The 17,794-nt window shown below is 44.7% G+C and overlaps 1 long non-coding RNA gene across 1 annotated transcript; it reads left to right on the plus strand.

Moving 5' to 3' along the window:
* The first annotated feature begins 8,348 nt into the window (after positions 1-8,348).
* LOC107550647 (uncharacterized) lies at positions 8,349-8,907 on the plus strand. The gene is made up of 3 exons (XR_001604685.1): positions 8,349-8,372; positions 8,521-8,585; positions 8,835-8,907. It is a non-coding gene; the product is annotated as an uncharacterized lncRNA (long non-coding RNA).
* The last annotated feature ends 8,887 nt before the right edge of the window (positions 8,908-17,794 follow it).

Consider the following 17,794-nt stretch of genomic DNA (forward strand, 5'->3'; position numbering starts at 1 on the left):
CCGACCAGGTGCTGCAGCTCCCTCTTCAGGGCAGCAGAGAGGTGGGGGTTGACGTCAACAACCACGGGATCAGAGATGGCGAGGGTCGTGAGCTGGTCTCTAGTCCCCATCCACTTCTTCAGGAGGTTAATGTGGTAGAGCTGCTCGGCTCTCCTCCTTCCTGGCTGACACACCTGGTATGTCACCGGCCCAATCTTCTCCAGCACCGTATAGGGACCCTGCCAGGTGGCCAGGAATTTGCAGGCCACGTTAGGGACTAAGACCATGACTCGGTCTCCGGGCTGGAACTCCCGTGGTTGGGCTGCCCAGTTATAGTGGCGCTGCTGGGCCTGCTGTGCCTTCGTCGGGTGTTCCCGGACTAATGGCATGACCCGGTCGATCCTTTTCCTCATCAATTTTACATGCTCGATGACAGAGCGATGGGCTGCCGGCTGTTGTTCCCAGGCTTCCTTCGCCACATCCAGGAGGCCGCGGGGTTGCCAGCCAAAGAGGAGCTCGAAGGGGGTGAAGCAAGTTGAGGCCAGTGGGACTTCGCGGATCCCGAAAAAGGACATAGGGGAGCATCAGATCACAGTTGCATTTATCCTCCGCAACCACCCGTCTCAACATCTGCTTGAGCATTTTATTGAAGCGTTCGACCAGTCCATCGGTCTGGGGATGGTAGACCGTGGTCCTCAACTGCTTCACCCGCAGCAGCCGGCAGAGGTCAGCCATTAGCCAGGGCATGAAGGGGGTACCCTGTCCAGTCAGGATCTCCGCTGGGATGCCGACTTGGCTGGAGAGCAGGAAGAGTTCCTGGGCAATGGCTTTGGCGGTGGCTTTTCGGAGGGCACTGCCTCAGGGTACCGGGTGGCATAGTCAACTATCACCAGGATGTGTTCATGTCCCCGGGCAGACTTAGGCAACAGCCCCACAAGGTCCATCCCGATGCGCTCGAAGGGCACCTCGATGATGGCCAACGGTATCAGCGGACTGGGGGGAGGCGTCCTGGGTGACGTCACTTGGCAGGTTGGACAGGCTTGGCAGATCCGCTTCACTTCGGCCTCCAAGCCTGGCCAGTGAAAGTGGTCGCGGATCCGTTGGATGGTGTTCCCGGCTCCGAGATGCCCTGCCAAGGGATGCGAGTGGGCCAGCTCCAACATGGTCTCCGTCTTTGTGCGTGGCACCACCAGCAATTATTTTTCCTCCCCCCTTCACCTGTTGGAACACATCATAGAAGAGATTAGGATTTTGGGAGGGGGACTCACCATCTCTCCCGCTATCTGAGGCCAGAAGCACGGGCCGCTGACGAGGTCCTGTCGTGGGCCTCCTTCTTCGGCGGCCCCCTCCTAGGCTGGCCGGCCGCATAGCCGTGGCCAGCAGGCGGTCAAACCCTGGCCAGTCTCTCCCGATCAGAACGGGGACGGGAAGATCCTTCATGACCCCGACTTCCACCAGCCAGGCGCTGGGAGCGGCCGAAATGGTCACCCTGCGAGCGGGAACTTGTCGTTTATCCCCGTGGACACAGGTTATGGGGAGGAAGGCCTTATATTCCATTCTGGGGGTGAGAATCTGCGACTGGACCAGAGTGACCGCACTGCCCGTGTCCAGGATGGCCCAGAATGGCTTTCCATTCACTTTCACTCCCAGCTCTGGAGCTCCAACCAGCACGTCGTGGTGCACAATGCAGCCGCACAGCCAGGTCCGTGCGGGGACTTCCGTTGGCATAGGCTCATACCACGGAGAGGGAGCCGCCGGCCTGCCTACTGGTCGTGGGGTGCCCTCCGGCGCGCGCCGCTCCTGGACCCCCCTCCGGGGAAATGGCAGCGCTCGGTCCCCAGCATCCCGGTGTTGGGCCGCATCCACCAGCTCGACAACCTCCACCAGCTTGGAGGTGGTGGTTGGGTTCCTCATCCCCACTGCCTGTCGGTGGGATCGGGGAAGGGCTCGGAGGAGACGGTCAATCACCACGCGCTCCATCACCTGTCCAGGCGATGGAGCCCCCTCCAGCAGCCGGTGCTGCGCGAGACATGTGAGTTCGGCGGCCTGGGCACGGGCCGGCAGACGGGGGTTATACTCCCACTCGTGGAAGTGCTGGGCGGCACAGATATGGGATAACCCCAGGTGGGCTAGGATTTCCTTCTTGACCTCCTTATATTGATCAGCAGAGGCGGCAGGATGAGTGAAGTATGCACGCTGCGCTTCGCCCGTCAGCAGGGGAGCCAGCACCCGTGCCCAGTCATCCTGATGCCACCCTTCCAAGGTGGCCGTCGCTTCGAACATTTGTAAGAAGGCTTCTATGTCATCATGAGGGGTCAGCTTGGGCTTGCACTCGGGGGTCCGGCAGTCCCTGCTCCGTCTCTCCTTGACGGGTGGCGAGGTGCTCAACAATTTGTTGCTGGCGGATGTTAACCTCGGTGAACCCAGAGACAAAAACAAGGAAAAAAAGGTGAGGTGAAGAAGATCGCTTGTCGTGATTCTTCACTGATTTGCCCTCATTCTCCACCAGTGTAATGGGGTGAAGAATCACACGACAAGTAATCTCAATCAATACCCCGGAGGGTGGATTTATTGGGGTGATGGGTGCTCATGAGAAAGGTCGAGGTAGGTGCTCCGATGCCGCGAGTGCTCTCTTCCGTCTTCCCAGTGCAGAAGGTCCGTGCAGTGCACCTGTGGGGCTGGTCGGTCACACGCTGCTTTCTGTGGGAAAAATGAGAGGGCGAGTTAGTGCTCAGTCTCATGGAGGAATCTCCTAAATGGCAGGGCTTGCGTGTCTTATGTAGCCGCCGGCTGATGAGGTGCAGCTGTGACCGATCAGCCTGTGATGATGATGGCCAGGTGCTCCTTGCTTGTTTCCAGGGTGACGCTGATGAAGCTTCGGGACACTCGTCACACTATATTTATGTTTTTTATGTAGCACTGTGGTCCTGAGAAGAGACAATATTTAATTCCACTGTACGTCCACACATGTAGCGGAATGACAATAAAGCTCGACTTGACTTTGATTGTAATACTCAAAAATCATTTTTATTGTATTTTTCTAGTGCGCAAATAAATCACTTATACGATGTCAAAGAGTCTGTCTATTATTTTATAATTGAAAAACTATGTTTCACGCTTGTCCCTTTTCTCGAGGGAATTAGGACGAGTGTCGGTGCCCGGCGGTTCGGGACCTGCTGCTGCCGAGGCACAGTGGAGACTGAGATAATGGGGCTCACAGGTCGAGCTGGTGGAGGATTTTGAATGAGGTATTTCTCTTTCTCATTCTTCTGCCGCTGACGAGGGTGATCTGCGGGATGTGGATGTACTTTCTTTAGGGTCATCTAAAGATGCAAGCCAAGAAGAGCAGGATGTGGTTGTTGAGGATGAAAATGAATCATTGGAACCCTCTCAGCCTGCCTGCCCCGCATACGGTGAATTGTTAGAGGTTATGGCGCGTGCTACTGAGAGATTAAATCCTCCTTGGAAACACGAAAAGCCAAAGTCCACCCGCGGCAGATTAGATGAGCCTTTTTTGGCTGGCCATGATCTCCCAGTTCCAACGAGTCTTCCGTTTTTGCCAGACCTTCACACCGAGGTGGAAAGGTCTTGGAAAAATCTATATTTGGCTCGCGTTCATCTTTTTCACAGCGCAAATTATGCGAATGTGGAGGGATTGCGCGAGCACGAATATGCATCAATGCCTCCCATAGAAGAGACGTTGGCAAACTGTCTTTCAATGGGAGAAACATCGATGTTGAAGACTCCGACCTTGCCGTCGAAGCCTCTGAGAGTGACATCTAAGCTGAACGGCAGGGTGTATGCGGCTGCGGGTCAGGCTGGTGGTGCTCTGCACACAATGGCTGTGTTGCAGGCCTACCAGGCTGATCAGCTTAAAGTCCTGGACGATGGCAAGGGCCTGTCCCCTGAAGTGGTGATCGAGCTGCGCCGTACTACAGAGCTGGCTCTCCGGGCCACTAAACAAACAGCTGCTGCAATTGGTCATGCAATGGCGGCCACGGAGACACATCTCTGGATTAATCTGGCTGACATTGGGGAGAAAGAGAAACATTTTCTTCTTGATTCGCCAGTCTCGCCCTCCGAGTTATTCGGCACATCAGTTGAGGCTGTGGTCGATAAATTCAGAGAGGCAAGGGCGCGGTCAGGCTCGTCACTTGCTCAGTTTATGGATTATGCTTTGTTGACTGTTGCCTCTTTGTTTACTGTGGGTGTCGCGGAGGAAGAACGTGACACCGCGTCTGTGACTGAAATGGTGGCTGTACCAGTGCGCGCTCGCATAATGGCAGTGACAGCGGAGCCCGTTTGCAAAATGGCAGCCACAAAAACGCCCTCTTATGTAACTGCTGCCATGCCAGTGTCAAGTCACATCTCAGCTGATTGTCCAGAGTCAAGTCCCGTCACAGCTGATCGTCCTGTGTCAAGTCACGTCACAGCTGATCGACCAGAGTCAAGTCACGTCACAGCTGATCGACCAGAGTCAAGTCACGTCACAGCTGATCGTCCAGAGTCAAGTCACGTCACAGCTGATCGTCCAGAGTCAAGTCACGTCACAGCTGATCGTCTAGAGTCAAGTCACGTCACAGCTGATCGTCCAGTGTCGTCATGTCACGGCTGATATCACAGCTGATTGTCCAGTGTCAAGTCATGTCACAGCTGATTGTCCAGTGTCAAGTCACGTCACATTTGTTCTCTCAGTGTCCTGTCACTTCCTGTCTGTCGCACCCAGATCCTCAAAGTCTGTTCATCAGTATCCCAGACTGGCATCCAGCATGGAGGACCCACCGCTGGTGTCAGCACGTGCTGCTGGTATCCCTAAACAAGCGCTCTCAAACCCTTTTGTCCCAGAAGTAATCCCCTTGTCTGCTGCATTTCCTATATGGGGGATTGCTCTCTGGTGTGTATGGGTTGCGTTCATTACCGCCGAAGTTCCAGAGCCAACGACATCCGCGGAAGGATTGCCAGAGGTGGCGGCGTTTGCTGCAGAACCTCCAGAAATGGCAGTGCCCACTCCAGATTCTCCAGAGGTGGCAGCTGAGGCTGCAGAACCTCCAGAGACAGCGGTGCCCATTCTGGATTCTACGGAGGGGGCGGTGTTTGCTGCAGAACCTTCTGAGGCGACGTCTTTCACTTCAGCTCTGGTTACGGTAGTGGCGTCCATTAATGAACTCTGCCTTTCCTGTCACGGCTATGGAGGCCGTCTGTGAACTCTCTGCCTGTCCTGCCACGGCTATGGAGGCCGCTGATTGGACTCACCTGCATGAAAAAGCTCCCTATTTACAAGTCTGTGAACTCTCTGTTTGTTTTGTCAAGGCTATGGAGGACATCTGTGAACACTTTGCCTGTTCTGTCAAGGCTACGGAGGCCATTTATGAACTTTTGTCCTGCTCTGAACCGGCCGAGGAGGCCATCTCTGAACTCTCGCCGTGTTCTGAACCAGCCTTGGAGGCTGATTGTGGACGGTATATCCGTCTCGTCTCAACTCATGTGTCTGATTTCGAACTGTCTGTCTTGCCTGTTCCTGTCAAGGAATCTAAACCTGACCTGTCTGTCTAAATGCTTCTGTTGAGTCTGAATTTGAACCATCTGTCGGTCCTGATTTTGTCATTGAGTCTGTTGTTGAACCACCCGTTTGTCCTGTTATTAATGGGTCTGAGTGTGAATTTGTCTATGTGTCCAGTTACAGTCAATGGACCCGATTATGAACAGTCTGTCACTGCTTCAAACACTGCTCCAGCTTCAATCACTGAACTGTCTGTCAAACCAGTATCCGTCCATAAGTTGTTTGTCAGTTCAGATCCAGCCTATTTTGTTTCAGTTAACAAACCTGATTCTGAACTTTCTGTCTGTCCTGTTTTACCAGATGAGTCTGATGTTGAAGCATCTGTCAGTCCAGTTCTAAACAAGAAACTTGTTATCTGCCACTTTAATCCAGTTATGAGCCCAAAAAATATAAATGCACTCCATGTCTGTCCCGTTAACCCTGTCACTGCCGTAGAGACCATTTATGAACTGTCTGCCTGTTCAGTTGTCACCAGGGAAAATATTGATGAACATGTTGTGTCTGGCTCTGGGAGTCTTCAGCTCCGCCGTGGTGGTCTTCTGCTCCATCTGCTCTGCCGTGGTGGTCTTCTGTCTGGCTCTGAGGGTCTTTAGCTCCGCCCGTGGTGGTCTTCTGCTACGTCTGCTCCTCTGTGGTGGTCTTCTACTCCATCTGCTCCGCCGTGGTGGTCTTCTGTCTGGCTCTGGGGGTCTTCAGCTCCGCTGTGGGGATCTTTGGACTCGTCTGCTCTGCTGTGGTGGTCCTCAGTTCCACCTATCCTGCTGGCTCCACCCTGGTTTCCTGCTCTGCCGGCTCCACCCTGGCATCCTGCTCTGCTGGCTTTGCCTCAGTCCCCTGTCCCTACACATCCATATGGACCTGGCCCTCCATCTCTCCCCCTGTTCCGCCTCCGCTCCACCACCCTCCTGGATTGTACTCTGTTGGGAGCGTCTGGAAGCCGCTCCTTGGTGGGGGCTCTGTCACGAATCCGGTTTGTGGTTTTCCATCTGCTTGCCACCAGAGGTCACTCTTCCGTTACACATACTGTTACACGTCACCCTGGACTACATTTCCCATGTTCCATTGCACTGATTGGACTCACCTGCAGTTAATCACACACACACTATATTACACCCACTCAGTTCCTTCTCAAACTGCCGAGTATTGTCTGCATTTATCTCTCTCTTAGTGACTTTACACAGCCATTCCGTTTTTCCTGAGTTAGTTTAGTTTATTCTTGTTCATAGTCTGTTTACTCGTGGTTTGATCTTAGCCTGTTTTCTCATCTTGTCTGATCTCTGCCTGTCCTGAAGTTTATAGCCTGCCTTGGATCTCTCTCTCGTCTTGTCATTTGGACTCTGTTTGCCCCTGCCTGGACTATTAACGTGTACCTGGATTATCTCTCTTTGTTTTGCCCCCTGGGTCATGTTCGCCGCTGATCGACCCCGACTGTTCACTGGACTACTCTTGTGTCTTGTCCTTGACATACCTGTTTGCTGGCGTTTGATCCTGCCTGTGTTTTGACCATGTTTATTAATAAAAGCTTGCAAATGTTTCCACACGCCTCACGTCTCGTTCCCCCCGATAGATAGATAGATAGATAGATAGATAGATAGATAGATATAAGTGACCAGTTTTAGCTACTTTCAATTGAAAGCAGTTGGAAACACTGGTCAGTGTTTTTTTTTTCCCCCTTCATATTTTGATGGTTTAAAGAAATAATAATAATAAATAAAAAAATCCACACATAACTTTTGGCCACTGTTGTGTTTGGTGGGGTTAGCACCACAATATGTAAGACCCTGCTTACCGTGTCATCACTGGTGCATTGCTGCATTTTTACAATTTTCCAACCCAAAAAAAAATGTAATTACTACTTTCATTTCTGCAGTTAGAGCATTGACTTGTAGAGTGGAAGAGCTTATTAAATGTTTTACTTTGTCAGTTACAAAAACAAATGGACTATATTGACAATCAAGTTTGTATCATTTTATTAACTCCATATCATCATATAACTCCAATATGTCATATCTTCATTGGAAACTGTTTGTATCCTCTTTGCTGCAATCTTGTTACTCCTAACTAGGTTAGGAGACATCTCCAGCTCTCTTAAATAATTTAGGAGCTGAGACCTAGTCTTACAACCTGTATGAATCACTCTTATTCTTAAGTATAGGAATAAGAGTAAAAATATGTCATTCTTAGAATTTAGAAGACACACTTAAGACTAAAATTTTACTCTGAGTGGCTTTATACATATGCCCCCTGAACAACAAAATGATTCGGTTCATTCCCTCGACCCTCAAGCCCTTTTAGTGATGCCGCATGCTCCATTAAGTGTTTTTGCTCCCAAGGTCAACACAGTCCCTGCCAGCCTATTACGTGACAGCATTAAGACCGCTATATTCAGAGCTTCAGTACACAAACATTGAATAGCTGATTTGCCATTGGGTGTTGAAAATCGTGTGTTGAAAATCTATGTTTGTATGATAACAGAAATCTGAAAGCTAGCAGAAGGCAGAAGAAATGATATCACAGTTGCGCTAGCTAGCACAATGATTGATAGCAGATAGCAAGAACGTTTGGGCCAAATGTGGCTGATAGCTCTCACATTTGGCCTAGGTATGGCATGGCTGAGCACATATGGGCCAAACTTTAACCGTATATGTTTTGCCATGGATTTAGAATTGGAGGGAATTTTCTTTTGGATGACAATTTTTTTGAGGTATATGGTCCAGATGATAGCACACAACTGAGAGACATATGTGGCTTGGCTATGGCACACCATGGAATATGTTAACTTATGGTTAACATTTGGCTTTTATTGGGAAAAACACATATAAACTGCTGGCAGGTTAGTGGCAGTCCACATCTCAGCCCATTCAACAATGCTATTGGTTGCTTTGTGTCTTCCCTTATTCCTATTGGTGGATTACTGAAATTTTGAAAATATATCCGTTATGATCCCGCTCTGCTTCCTCTTTCAATCGCCATTAAAAAAGAAGAAGATGATGAAAAAGCTCCCTATTTACAACAACAGCCTTTGCCCAGACACATTCTTATGCAGGTAAGTGCAGTTTTGGTGTTTTAAATGATTTCTAGGGGTGTAATGGTACACTTATTAATACCGAAAATTGTACCGAACAAATACGGTGTCATTTTAACCACTACACGTGTGGAACTTAATCCGTTTCAATTCATAGCTGTGAATAAATCTTCACATTATTACTATACATTACATTCTGTAATGGTTTGTGTTTTGTTCTTTTCGATAAGAAACAAAGTCTCATTTTTAAAATTATGTCTATTTTTTCAGGAAATTAAATCCATAAATGCCATTTTGACGCTCTTTGATGTGGCGTGACAGACCGCTGCAAGCGGAAGCGCGGAGATAGCCTCTTAAATTGTCAATGAAATGGTGTTAGCTAGCTTACATCTGATTTACTTGCTGGCTAGCTGCTGTATAAACACATTTTGCTTTAGCATTTGCTAGTTAAACTTTAATACCATAGATCAAATATATTTAGCAATATCATCAAAACTGCTTAAATGTAGTAATGTGACTTATAGTCTTGCTGTATGCTGACTATAATTTTTGCTTACTGTTTTTCGAATACTATGAATTTGGACATACAGTACTACTCTGTTGTAGTGGTCAACAAAAGGTGTCCCTCCTTTTGTTGCTTCCCTTTGAGCCAGGGGTTGTAACAATAGAGAGAGCTTTGTTGATAACCAAGGGAATATTTATTAGTATGATTAGTATACCAAAATACTAAATTTCAACAGAAGTTGAAAAAAAACTACATTTATACACAAACTGCTCATCAGCTGCATTTTCTGACACTTTTTGTCCTTCAGCTCAGCTGTAGTGGAATCACATACACAGGATTGTAGGATATCACAGATGGCTAAGGATGCATCTATACTGCCTTCAAAAATCAATCAGATCAGTGTTGCCTCCAAATTTGGGATTGGGTAAAAAATTGAAGGCCCATGCCAAGTGTGCAGGATAGAAATATCTTTCTGTGTGAGCACAGTTTGCATGTACTATGCTGATGACAAAATGTACAACATGTAAAAAAATTTATACGTGTAAATACCATGGTATACTTTGGACATAAGAAGCATTATTTTTTATTGGGCTACTGAATACTTGAATTATATTCAACGTGTTATCACTGGGATTCTGAACAGACGATCACTTTATGTGATGAATATATTTAATTTAGGCTCTTTTAGAGTCTCATTTTTGAGTGAACAATCCATCATCACATAAATGTACACATTAACACTTGCATGTTACTCTAGTTATTCAAACCAAGAAGCACTGTTTGACAGCTGAAATCACAAACAGAAAAACAAAGAAGCATATGAAGAGTAAATTAAAGGAACAGTTCACCCCCAAATAAAATGTACTCACTTTCAGGCTAACCAGGATGTAGTGAAGTGACATGTGGCCAAGTATGGTGACCCATACTAGGAATTAGTGCTCTGCATTTAACCCATCCAAAGTGCACACACACACCGTGAACACACACCCGGAGCAGTGGGCAGCCATTTTTTGCTGCAGCGCCCGGGGAGCAGTTGGGGGATCAGTGCCTTGCTCAAGTCAGTCGTGGTATTGAAGGTGGGAGAGAGCGCTGTACCTACATTCCCTGCCGGTACGAGACTCGAACCCGCAACCTTTGGGTTACAAGTCCAACTCTCTAACCATTAGACCATGACTTCCAAACTCATGTAGATGAGTTTGTTTCCTCATCTGAACAGATTTGGAGAAATGTAGGATTCCATCACTTGCTTACCAATGGATCCTCTGCAGTGAATGGGTGCCGTCAAACAGCTGATCACAATTTTCACGATCACCAGCTGGAGTGCCCATGAGAACCACCAGTGGGCACTTCCTCCCTGATTATTAATATTCACCCAGGACTCCATTTCCCATAATCCTTTGCCCGGACTCATCTGCACTCATCGTCAGTTGCTGTCACCTGTTACTCATTACCTCATTAGTCTCACTATAAGAATGGCACACATGCACACTCACATAGCTGTTGATTGCTAGCCTGTAATGTTTCCTGGTCTTCTGTGTTTCCTTGCTTTGCCTTAGTTTTCTTTGATCTTGGACAGTTATCTGTTTTCGTGAATGTTTGTTGCCTGCCCTGACCTCTGCCTGTTTTTGGATTACCCTTTTGGATCATCTTGGATGCATCGGTTTGCTGTTACTGACCCTGCCTGTCTGAGTACATTTTATGAATAATGCAGCATTTGGATCCACATTTGGATCCACGACTCCTTGTTACAACAATCATCCATAACACCACAATAATCCACACCACTCCAATCCATCAATTAATGTGAAGTGAGAAGCTGTTTGCAAGAAACAAATCCATCATTAGGCATTTTAATTTTAAAACATCACTTCAAATCAACTTAAAGACTTCTTGCTTCTAAAAGTGAGAGACAATTGTAACACTCTGTTGTGCTGGCACACAGGTTACAAGTTATAGGTTCTTTGAAACAAATCGGTTATGTTAGTTATTGATGAAGGGCTTGCTGTAATACTATATTTGTAAGAGTGTAAGTGTTTGTGTTTGTTAGTTTTTACAATTGTGCTGTGCACTGTAGATCACTGAGAAAGTATATTCTGATACGGATTACAAATTACATGAATAAAAATGTAGTTAATAATGCAATCAATCATATTACTGTCACAGATCGGCCAGACTCAGTCACCTCCCAATCATCACAACGATCCCTCTCACCTGTGCTTTGATCACCTGCACCTGTCACCAATCAAGCACCTCATTACCAGCCTGCATAAAAGCACACACCTCAGACACCCTCACTGTCCGGTCTCGTATACATGTAGAGGACTCAATGACTTTGCTACTACTTCCATTTGAATACTTCCTGCATTACTTACCTCCTGTGTTCCTCCTAGTGTCTCCTCATCTCCAAGTGTCTCCTGTTCCTCCTAGTTCCCGGATCGCTGAGGTGTGTGCTCCTCCTGCCTGCATTCCAGCTCCTGTACAGCCAAGGACCCGGATTACCCCGCTCCTCATACCCTTCGAACTATTCCCTCACCATCACCTCCTCTGAACCCTACCCCAGTACTCTCTGTGACCCAATAAACCTATTTGATATAAACTAATCTGTTGCGTCAGACCTCTTCCGTTACAATTACACATTTTAGGTAATGGGAGTTGTTTTTGCTTCCTTTTAGATTTCTTTAATTGTGTGTTGATTTTGTCCCCAAATGTAGATCGCAAATTAAAAAATACAGAGTTTTCCCCATAAGTCAATTACTCAGATATGTTTGCATAATGAGAGAGTCTAGAATTATGAATGGGCAATTTTGGCATTACAAATGGCGTTTGTGTCTTTAACGTATCAGATATCTGTTAACAAAAATGCATTTCAAAGAACACGCAACCAGTCCATAAAACTAAAACTAGTTGTACCATGCTAATGCAGTCGGTTTGACATTTATTACATTGTAAATAAGAAATGTGAATTTGAGCATTTTAACATGTTTGTATGGGGGGAAAAAAACTTTCAAAATATATATGTAATGTATGGTTAAATGACTCACTGAGAGATAATTCACATTAAAATATGTTGATATGCAATATTGAGAAAGCAAATATTCCACAAAATGTAGGGAATGTACAGTAAACTGAACATTTTAAAGCATTATAATCAAGTTACTTAATTTTTGGATTCTGATTATGTAATCCAGATTACATTTAATCAGTTACTACCGAGCATTGTGCATCACTCTTTGTTTTATTGTGATTTATCAGGGAAAGTAGTAGTAAACAAGAAACTTGACTTATGCATTTACTGTATATCATGTTTATTTCTGATGCAGATGATCTCTCCACAGGCTCTAACACATTGTTCGTGGATATCCTCATTTCAGGTCAGCATAGAATATCAACAATTCAATTACTGTACTGATGTACTGTTGTATGAGAATGTATCGCTACTCATTCGAGTGGCTTCTTCATTCCTGGACACATATTAATCTGTTAGTTATCTATGTGATCCACAGACACACTCTCTTGAGGAACAACACACAGGTCTGCAGAGCTGGGAAGACCAGGCTTCACCATGGTAACCAAAGAGTACTGAGGAAGACCTGTGCACCGTAAGATAAACAGTGTGACATGAGTGTATTAAAATGTTGTTTTGCATAACAAAACAAACAGAGCTTTAATGTATGTGTGTGTGTGTTAGTTCAATATATATATATTAGTTCATATTATATATAAAGTTAATATTCATATGACTCACAAAGCAGGTTGCATAAAGTGAGAGATGTTTTAATATGGGTGAACTAAAAATCTGCTGTGAGTCAATCAAAAAACAAATGACGTGTTTTATAATAAGAATAGAAAAACAGAACAGCTTTGAGTTATATTAAAAATTGTCCTGGCTCTTTTAAATTTTTCATTGATTTCATTTTCATTTTTGGGTGAACTAATCCTTTAAAACAGTTAGTAGTAGTTTAACCAAGAATAAATGTTCTGTCATTTTCTGACCCTCTTGTCATTTCAAACCCATATGCTTAGGTGCTTTGATTTTTTTAAACAAAAAGTTATATATGTATACCAGTAGTGTGCGGTGGTGTTTTAAAATGAGGAGGCAGTTTTATAAATATACGTTTATATATAAATGTTACATAAAAAAGAGAACAAATATAACTATATTTTGTATTTAATTTTTTTATTATTTTTTTAATATTGTTAATACTAATTATACATTTCATAGTGTTTTTATGCATTTTTATATTTATTCCAAAATAATAACTAAAGGCAGTAACAATTTGAACAATATTCTGGAAACAGTTTACAATAAGGTTTCATTAGTTAACATTCATGAGGTAACATTACTCTACCTCAGGACATACGTAATAGTTTTAGTCTCTCAATTCTTAAATCACGTCTCAAAAAATTATTTTTTAGATTAGCTTATCCTGACTGATTTAGTTATGTTATTGGGTATTGCTTTTTCTTTGTATTATTGTTTGTGGTGTTGTTTTTTTTCTTCTGCTTTAATTATTTATTTTATTATTGTAAGGTGTCCTTGAGTGTCTTGAAAGGCACCCATAAATAAAATGAATTATTATTATTATTATTATTATTAGTTAACTACTTTAGTTAACATGAACTAAGAATAAACAATAGCCTACTTCTACATCATTTATTAATCTTAGTTAATATTAATTTCAACATTTACTAATGCATTATTAAAATCAAAAGTTGTGTTTGTTAACATTAGTTTATGCACTGTGAACTAACAATGAACAACGATTTATATTAACTAATGCAAACAAAGATTAATAAATACTGTAATAAATGTTCATCGATGGTTCATGTTAGTTAACTCATTAAATGACACCTTATTGTAAAATGTTACCAATATTTTTTATTTGTGAACTGATGTTCAGCTGTTCTTTTTAAGTCAACTTGTTTCGGGTCATCATCATAAAAGCTCTGTAAACACTGCAACTGTCACATTCTTTCTAATGAAGGCGCAGAAGACGAAGGATAATCCACAACGAAAATGTCTTTAATATTATAATCCACAAAAAACTCAGGAAGGAAACTTAGTGTAGTTGTAACATCAAACATGAAATAATAACCGACACACTACAGAACAGAAGGAAGATTTTAAGTAGGTTAACTACTTTAGTTAACATGAACTAAGAATAAACAATAGCCTACTTCTACATCATTTATTAATCTTAGTTAATATTAATTTCAACATTTACTAATGCATTATTAAAATCAAAAGTTGTGTTTGTTAACATTAGTTTATGCACTGTGAACTAACAATGAACAACGATTTATATTAACTAATGCAAACAAAGATTAATAAATACTGTAATAAATGTTCATCGATGGTTCATGTTAGTTAACTCATTAAATGACACCTTATTGTAAAATGTTACCAATATTTTTTATTTGTGAACTGATGTTCAGCTGTTCTTTTTAAGTCAACTTGTTTCGGGTCATCATCATAAAAGCTCTGTAAACACTGCAACTGTCACATTCTTTCTAATGAAGGCGCAGAAGACGAAGGATAATCCACAACGAAAATGTCTTTAATATTATAATCCACAAAAAACTCAGGAAGGAAACTTAGTGTAGTTGTAACATCAAACATGAAATAATAACCGACACACTACAGAACAGAAGGAAGATTTTAAGTAGGGCAGCTGACGAGGGGAAAACAGGTGAAGGGAGTAAACTAATAATGACTAACGATCAAATTAACTAAAGAGCTAAACCAAACAGGAACACAAACAAAAGTCCATAACTGTGACAGTTCGCCCCCTCCCTGAACGGCGCGCGTTCTCACGCCGACAAAAACATTCCAACAGAGGAGGGAGGGTGGGGGTTCAGAAGGCGGGCATGGGGCAGGCAAGGAGAAGGCAACGGAAAAGGAAAATAGTTCATAAAGCCAGGGTGGAGTGGATGGAGGGAGGAGCCAGGGAGGAGCCCGGAGCAGGAGGAGCCAGATGGAGCTCCAGAGGCCAGCCAGGATTGTGGCCCACGATGGAGTCGCCGGAGGGAGGAGCCATGGTGGAGTTCGAGCTGGCGACACCAGGGGGGCGACTGACGGAGATGACGCCGGTGGAGTAGGAGCCCAGGTCGGAGACAAGCAGCCGCAGAGCCAGGGTGACATCGAGGATCCGGAAGGCCAAGGCGGAGCTGAAGGCTCAGGCGACCGAGGCGGAGGCGGGGCTCCGGAAAACCGTGGTGGAGGTGGAGGTGGAGCGACAGAGGACGAAGGTGGAGCCAGAGGGACGGAGTCCCAAGGCGGTGGATGGTCGATGACTGACGAAGGTGGAGCTGGAGGGACGAGGGAGCCCGGTGGAGCTAGTGTGATGACGGGCCACGGTGGAGACGAGGGAGATAGGAGCCAAGGCAGAGCCAATGAGTCGAAGGACCGAGGTGGAGTCCAGGACTCGGAGGCTGGAGGCGAAAACAGGGGATCCTCACGTCTAGGCGGAATTAGAAACTGGAAGTCCTGAGGCAGATCAGAGCACCCAGATGGTGCTGACTGAGGGTGTGCTGAGGGACTGACAGGCACCAACGGAGATAGAGCTGAGGAACTGGCTGATATTAGAGGAGGTGGGAGAGGGATGCTGGGTGGGAGCTTAGAAGTAACAGGGAATTTAGGAGATACTGGAGAGCTGGACGGAACCAGCAGGGGCTCTGGAGACAATGGGGAGGTGGGCAGGACCAACGGGAAAGGGAGAAGCCAGAATTCCTCCTCACTCAAACAGTTCAATAGTTCAGAGTCCAGTAATAGCTCACCCTCAGTAGTGGGCGTGTGGGCGGGGTTATTCTCCATTCCCTCGATCTCCATAATTATTCCCACGACGCACAGTATTGCCTGCTCACACACCTGGTCAGTCGCGCTCTCGAGCCCTAGCTCCGGGGTGATGATTGGCTCTGTCGCTTTAACTGGCATTGGCTCTTTAATTGAGGCAGGCTCGGGCTCTGTAGCTGCGGTGGGCTCTGGCGAACGTACCGTGCAGCGTGATGATGATGGCTGGCTGGGCTCTGGCTCGGGAATGGGGCTGGAGTTGTCCTCGGTGGGGCAGATGGAGAAAACAGTCCATTGTTCTCCAGCACCCACTCCACACAAACGGCGAAATTCTCCTTTGGACCGTCCGCTGGTAGGCGTGCCGTACACTGCTCGCTCAGGCTGGTGATGAAGAAAACACAGAGCGAGTGGTCCGGGAAGTGAGTAAGGCACGCCAGGTCGATAAAGTCCCTGGTGTGGTCTTCCAGCGGACGGTCCTGCTGCTCCAGGCAAAGCAGCTGGACTGCAGGTGTATACATTCCGGGAGAGGGGAGAAACATAAACAAACGAGAAAGATAAACGCCGCTATTTTAAATACTTAATATGAGGGTCGGTTATTCTGTCACATTCTCTTTAATGAAGGCGCAGAAGACGAAGGATAATCCACAACATAAAAGTCTTTAATATTATGATTCACAAAAAAACTCAGGCAAGGAAACAGCTCAGGGTAGTTGTAACATCAAACATGAAATAATAACCGACAAACTACAGAACATAAGGAAGACTTTAAATAGGACAGCTGACAAGGGGAAACAGGTGAAAGGAGTAAACTATTAATGACTAACGAGCAAATTAACTAAAGAGCTAAACCAAACAGGAACACAAACAAAAGTCCATAACTGTGACAGCCACAGACATGAAAATATATCTTTTCATTTCATCACGCTGAATGCTCACTAAAAACTGACGCAGTCATCACATTTTCTGACCATTTCAAGTTTTATTTTGACGTGACAAAGTAGTGGTATCTACTGGTAGTGGTAGATTTTCTCATCCAACTTTTTGAGGAGACACTGCCTCCCTTGCCTCCTCGGAGGAATGAACCCTAATGTATACACACAAATATATACACATACTACCAGTCAAATGTTTTTGAAAAGTACGATTTTTAAGGTTTTTTTTTTATTTTTTTAATGTCTCTTCTGCTCACCAAGCCTGCATTTATTTGCGCCAAAGCAAAAAAAAAAAAAAAATCATATTTGTACTTTTTAAAATTGTTTTCTTTTTGAATATATTTTAAAATGTAATTTATTCCTGTGGTTTCATAGCTGAATTTTTAGCATCATTATATTAATGGTCTTATGTTGCTATGCTGAGTTAAGTGCATGACAAAGGGGAATCCAATAAACAGTCTTTCATTGTAAATCCACAGAGAAACAAGGAATCAAGGAGCAGAACAAACACAGCAAAGCATATCCAACATTACATAAATACAGTACAAAGGAGCTGAGGAGAACACAGGGCTTAAATTAACGGAGACAAACGAGATAATTAATAAACACAGGTGGGAAAAAATTAACTAATCAGAACAGGAAAACTAGGTCACAGGCAGGTAGGACAGAAAAACACAATGAAAACAGACTAGACATGTTAAGGCCTTTCCAAAATGAGCGCAATGCAAAAAAGCAAGGTGAATCGCCAACTTTCACACCGAACGCGAAACGATTGTTCACCTTCTGCTATGTAGCGGATTAGCTCATGGGGAAATATGAATAATTAACCATAACTAATTATGATTAATTATTAATATTTTAGATCCACTGTAGATATTTAGCTGACCACTCAGGGTCAACCGTCTTGTCAATTCTAAGAACGTTAATTTCCTGGTTAAAGGAAATAACTTTCTTACTGTACAATTCTATAAGTTTGTAACATAAATCTGCATGATTATTGACT

Source organism: Sinocyclocheilus grahami, unplaced genomic scaffold (assembly GCF_001515645.1).
Source record: "Sinocyclocheilus grahami isolate Dianchi unplaced genomic scaffold, SAMN03320097.WGS_v1.1 scaffold404.1, whole genome shotgun sequence".
Lineage (NCBI taxonomy): Eukaryota > Metazoa > Chordata > Actinopteri > Cypriniformes > Cyprinidae > Sinocyclocheilus > Sinocyclocheilus grahami.